Here is a 5,763-nt window from a genome sequence, read left to right as displayed (position 1 = left end):
ACATCTCTATGCAATAAGCGCATTCAAAATTTCCTCGTATTACTTGATAAAAGTATGTGGTTTCTTTTTTGTATATATATATTTTTTTGCTTTTTTTTTTTCGAAAAAAGGGTTTTTCTGCTTATATGAAAAATACGTTTTCTCTCCCGTCCCCTTCTTATGCATGATCTTCGCGTAAATTACATTCTGTTCCTCAATAAACCTGGAACAAGGTGTTCCTGGAACATGGTGTTAGTTCTCTTTTTTCTTACGTATCAGCTAAGTTGCGGAATGCGCTACCTGATTTTATCCGTACCTATGAGTTTACTGGTTTTAAAAGAGAATCCAGGGCCGCATTTTGTACAGCGGCTTTTCTTTTTAATGAATATATCTTTAAATATTATGTATTTAGTAGTATAGGTATCTGTATATGCTATGTATTTTAGCTGTAAATGTAATGTCTCCAAGATATTAGCTCCTGTAGTTATTCGGAAAAAGCTTATGACTGTATGTATGTTACCTTTAGGAGGGCGCATGCGTACACTTTGTAATCTGCGACTCCAGCGCTTACCATATGACAGATAAAATGACTTTTCTCTTAAATATATAAGCCATCTAATTCTTGCCCTATATTGACAAGGGCGGTTTGGAGTTGTGAGTAGGCGTGGGATTTGTCACATATGGTTTAGGGGCCGACATATCTCTCCCTCAATGCCGTACCGGGAGGCAAGGTCGGTAGCAGAAAGCAGTGAAGGGCCAACTGCGTCCAAAAGCGATCGTACGGGCCGAAATCCCGGGATGACTCGTTTGGTACGACGCTCCAGCGCCGGTGTCTGGAGGTACTGCGTTTTTCTCTCTTGTTCAAACATTCCATCAGTGCATGCGCAAATGTTCTGGCTCTTCGATACCTACAATAGCCCACCAAAAAAATTAACATGCTGGTTTTTTTTTTCTTTTTTTTTTTGTACCAGCAATTGACATTTCAGTTGATTTTACAGGCATAAACGTAACCTAAGAACCGAGCGTGTCTGGTCTTGTCTCAGGCAGAGGCGAGAGATGGTTTCATGCAGACTGGGACACCTAAAATGCTCTGTTGTAAACATGGAGGTTCACGAGAGAAGTTTTCTCTCTGGCCTTTCTGTGGACGAATTCCAGGACCTACTGACACAATCTGGGCAAGTTTTAAAAGCTAAAACCTTCAATCGATGCGTTACTTTGCTGGTAGGACTGGGTGGCCCGACACTTATGAAAAAACTATGAAATGAGGATCGAGAGTCTTCCCTTGTCATGGAATGGCAGAATTACCCAGAATTCTTTTTGGGCAAGAGCGAGGCAACTTAAGAAGCAGGAGACTGGCCCTCATCGAATGGCTGAAGCGCGGCCAGAGGAAATGATTTCTAGCCAGATACTCAGGAGTAGGCCTGGTGTGTGCTGTTAACGTAGATTTTGGATTTCTGAACAAGTTTTTAACATAGAAAATTCGCGACAAAGTTGTGCTTTCATTTCGCTGTAATTCTCGTGTCAAAGAAACGGTATAATAATGTAAATAAGAGAAACGTTATTCATATTGGCAGATTACCTGTCCTCTTACTACGAAAGTCAAGCTCCACATCTCTATGCAATGAGCGCAGTCAAAAGTTCCTCGTATTGCTTGATATAGGTATGTGGTTTCTGTTTTGTAGATAGAGATTTTTTTGCTTTTTTTTTTTGGAAAAAAGGGTTTTTCTGCTTATATGAAAAATACGTTTCTCTCCCGTCCCCTTCTTATGCATGATCTTCGCGTAAATTACATTCTGTTCCTCAATAAACCTGGAACAAGGTGTTCCTGGAACATGGTGTTAGTTCTCTTTTTTCTTACGTATCAGCTAAGTTGCGGAATGCGCTACCTGATTTTATCCGTACCTATGAGTTTACTGGTTTTAAAAGAGAATCCAGGGCCGCATTTTGTACAGCGGCTTTTCTTTTTAATGAATATATCTTTAAATATTATGTATTTAGTAGTATAGGTATCTGTATATGCTATGTATTTTAGCTGTAAATGTAATGTCTCCAAGATATTAGCTCCTGTAGTTATTCGGAAAAAGCTTATGACTGTATGTATGTTACCTTTAGGAGGGCGCATGCGTACACTTTGTAATCTGCGACTCCAGCGCTTACCATATGACAGATAAAATGACTTTTCTCTTAAATATATAAGCCATCTAATTCTTGCCCTATATTGACAAGGGCGGTTTAGAGTTGTGAGTAGGCGTGGGATTTTTAACATATGGTTTTGGGGCTGACGTATCGGTCCTTCATTGGCGTACCGGGAGGCAAGGTCGGTAGCAGAAAGCAGTGAAGGGCCAACTGCGTCCAAAAGCGATCGTACGGGCCGAAATCCCGGGATGACTCGTTTGGTACGACGCTCCAGCGCCGGTGTCTGGAGGTACTGCGTTTTTCTCTCTTGTTCAAACATTCCATCAGTGCATGCGCAAATGTTCTGGCTCTTCGATACCTACAATAGCCCACCAAAAAAAATTAACATGCTGGTTTTTTTTTTCTTTTTTTTTTTTGTACCAGCAATTGACATTTCAGTTGATTTTATAGGCATAAACGTAACGTAAGAACCGTGCGTGTGTGGTCTTGTGTCAGACAGAGGCGAGAGATGGTTTCATGCAGACTGGGACGCCTAAAATGCTCTGTTGTAAACATGGCGGTTCACGAGTGAAGTTTTCTCTCTGGCCTTTCTGTGGACGAATTCCAGGACCTACTGACACAATCTGGGCAAGTTTTAAAAGCTAAAACCTTCAATCGATGCGTTACTTTGCTGGTAGGACTGGGTGGCCCGACACTTATGAAAAAACTATGAAATGAGGATCGAGAGTCTTCCCTTGTCATGGAATGGCAGAATTACCCAGAATTCTTTTTGGGCAAGAGCGAGGCAACTTAAGAAGCAGGAGACTGGCCCTCATCGAATGGCTGAAGCGCGGCCAGAGGAAATGATTTCTAGCCAGATACTCAGGAGTAGGCCTGGTGTGTGCTGTTAACGTAGATTTTGGATTTCTGAACAAGTTTTTAACATAGAAAATTCGCGACAAAGTTGTGCTTTCATTTCGCTGTAATTCTCGTGTCAAAGAAACGGTATAATAATGTAAATAAGAGAATAACGTTATTCATATTTGCAGATTACCTGTCCTCTTACTACGAAAGTCAAGCTCCCATCTCTATGCAATAAGCGCATTCAAAATTTCCTCGTATTACTTGATAAAAGTATGTGGTTTCTTGTAGGACTGGGTGGCCCGACACTTATGAAAAAACTATGAAATGAGGATCGAGAGTCTTCCCTTGTCATGGAATGGCAGAATTACCCAGAATTCTTTTTGGGCAAGAGCGAGGCAACTTAAGAAGCAGGAGACTGGCCCTCATCGAATGGCTGAAGCGCGGCCAGAGGAAATGATTTCTAGCCAGATACTCAGGAGTAGGCCTGGTGTGTGCTGTTAACGTAGATTTTGGATTTCTGAACAAGTTTTTAACATAGAAAATTCGCGACAAAGTTGTGCTTTCATTTCGCTGTAATTCTCGTGTCAAAGAAACGGTATAATAATGTAAATAAGAGAATAACGTTATTCATATTTGCAGATTACCTGTCCTCTTACTACGAAAGTCAAGCTCCACATCTCTATGCAATAAGCGCATTCAAAATTTCCTCGTATTACTTGATAAAAGTATGTGGTTTCTTTTTTGTATATTGATTTTTTTTTACTGTTTATTTTTCGAAAAAAGGGTTTTCTGCTTATATGAAAAATACGTTTTCTCTCCCGTCCCCTTCTTATGCATGATCTTCGCGTAAATTACATTCTGTTCCTCAATAAACCTGGAACAAGGTGTTCCTGGAACATGGTGTTAGTTCTCTTTTTTCTTACGTATCAGCTAAGTTGCGGAATGCGCTACCTGATTTTATCCGTACCTATGAGTTTACTGGTTTTAAAAGAGAATCCAGGGCCGCATTTTGTACAGCGGCTTTTCTTTTTAATGAATATATCTTTAAATATTATGTATTTAGTAGTATAGGTATCTGTATATGCTATGTATTTTAGCTGTAAATGTAATGTCTCCAAGATATTAGCTCCTGTAGTTATTCGGAAAAAGCTTATGACTGTATGTATGTTACCTTTAGGAGGGCGCATGCGTACACTTTGTAATCTGCGACTCCAGCGCTTACCATATGACAGATAAAATGACTTTTCTCTTAAATATATAAGCCATCTAATTCTTGCCCTATATTGACAAGGGCGGTTTGGAGCTGTGAGTAGGCGTGGGATTTGTCACATATGGTTTAGGGGCCGACATATCTCTCCCTCAATGCCGTACCGGGAGGCAAGGTCGGTAGCAGAAAGCAGTGAAGGGCCAACTGCGTCCAAAAGCGATCGCACGGGCCGAAATCCCGGGATGACTCGTTTGGTACGACGCTCCAGCGCCGGTGTCTGGAGGTACTGCGTTTTTCTCTCTTGTTCAAACATTCCATCAGTGCATGCGCAAATGTTCTGGCTCTTCGATACCTACAATAGCCCACCAAAAAAAATTAACATGCTGGTTTTTTTTTTTCTTTTTTTTTTTTGTACCAGCAATTGACATTTCAGTTGATTTTATAGGCATAAACGTAACGTAAGAACCGTGCGTGTCTGGTCTTGTGTCAGACAGAGGCGAGAGATGGTTTCATGCAGACTGGGACGCCTAAAATGCTCTGTTGTAAACATGGCGGTTCACGAGTGAAGTTGTCTCTCTGGCCTTTCTGTGGACGAATTCCAGGACCTACTGACACAATCTGGGCAAGTTTTAAAAGCTAAAACCTTCAATCGATGCGTTACTTTGCTGGTAGGACTGGGTGGCCCGACACTTATGAAAAAACTATGAAATGAGGATCGAGAGTCTTCCCTTGTCATGGAATGGCAGAATTACCCAGAATTCTTTTTGGGCAAGAGCGAGGCAACTTAAGAAGCAGGAGACTGGCCCTCATCGAATGGCTGAAGCGCGGCCAGAGGAAATGATTTCTAGCCAGATACTCAGGAGTAGGCCTGGTGTGTGCTGTTAACGTAGATTTTGGATTTCTGAACAAGTTTTTAACATAGAAAATTCGCGACAAAGTTGTGCTTTCATTTCGCTGTAATTCTCGTGTCAAAGAAACGGTATAATAATGTAAATAAGAGAATAACGTTATTCATATTTGCAGATTACCTGTCCTCTTACTACGAAAGTCAAGCTCCACATCTCTATGCAATAAGCGCATTCAAAATTTCCTCGTATTACTTGATAAAAGTATGTGGTTTCTTTTTTGTATATATATTTTTTTTACTTTTTTTTTTTCGAAAAAAGGGTTTTTCTGCTTATATGAAAAATACGTTTTCTCTCCCGTCCCCTTCTTATGCATGATCTTCGCGTAAATTACATTCTGTTCCTCAATAAACCTGGAACAAGGTGTTCCTGGAACATGGTGTTAGTTCTCTTTTTTCTTACGTATCAGCTAAGTTGCGGAATGCGCTACCTGATTTTATCCGTACCTATGAGTTTACTGGTTTTAAAAGAGAATCCAGGGCCGCATTTTGTACAGCGGCTTTTCTTTTTAATGAATATATCTTTAAATATTATGTATTTAGTAGTATAGGTATCTGTATATGCTATGTATTTTAGCTGTAAATGTAATGTCTCCAAGATATTAGCTCCTGTAGTTATTCGGAAAAAGCTTATGACTGTATGTATGTTACCTTTAGGAGGGCGCATGCGTACACTTTGTAATCTGCGACTCCA

This window comes from Montipora capricornis, chromosome 6 (genome assembly GCF_036669925.1).
Source record: "Montipora capricornis isolate CH-2021 chromosome 6, ASM3666992v2, whole genome shotgun sequence".
Taxonomy (NCBI): Eukaryota; Metazoa; Cnidaria; class Anthozoa; order Scleractinia; family Acroporidae; genus Montipora; species Montipora capricornis.
Note: the sequence above shows the minus strand (reverse complement) of the source record.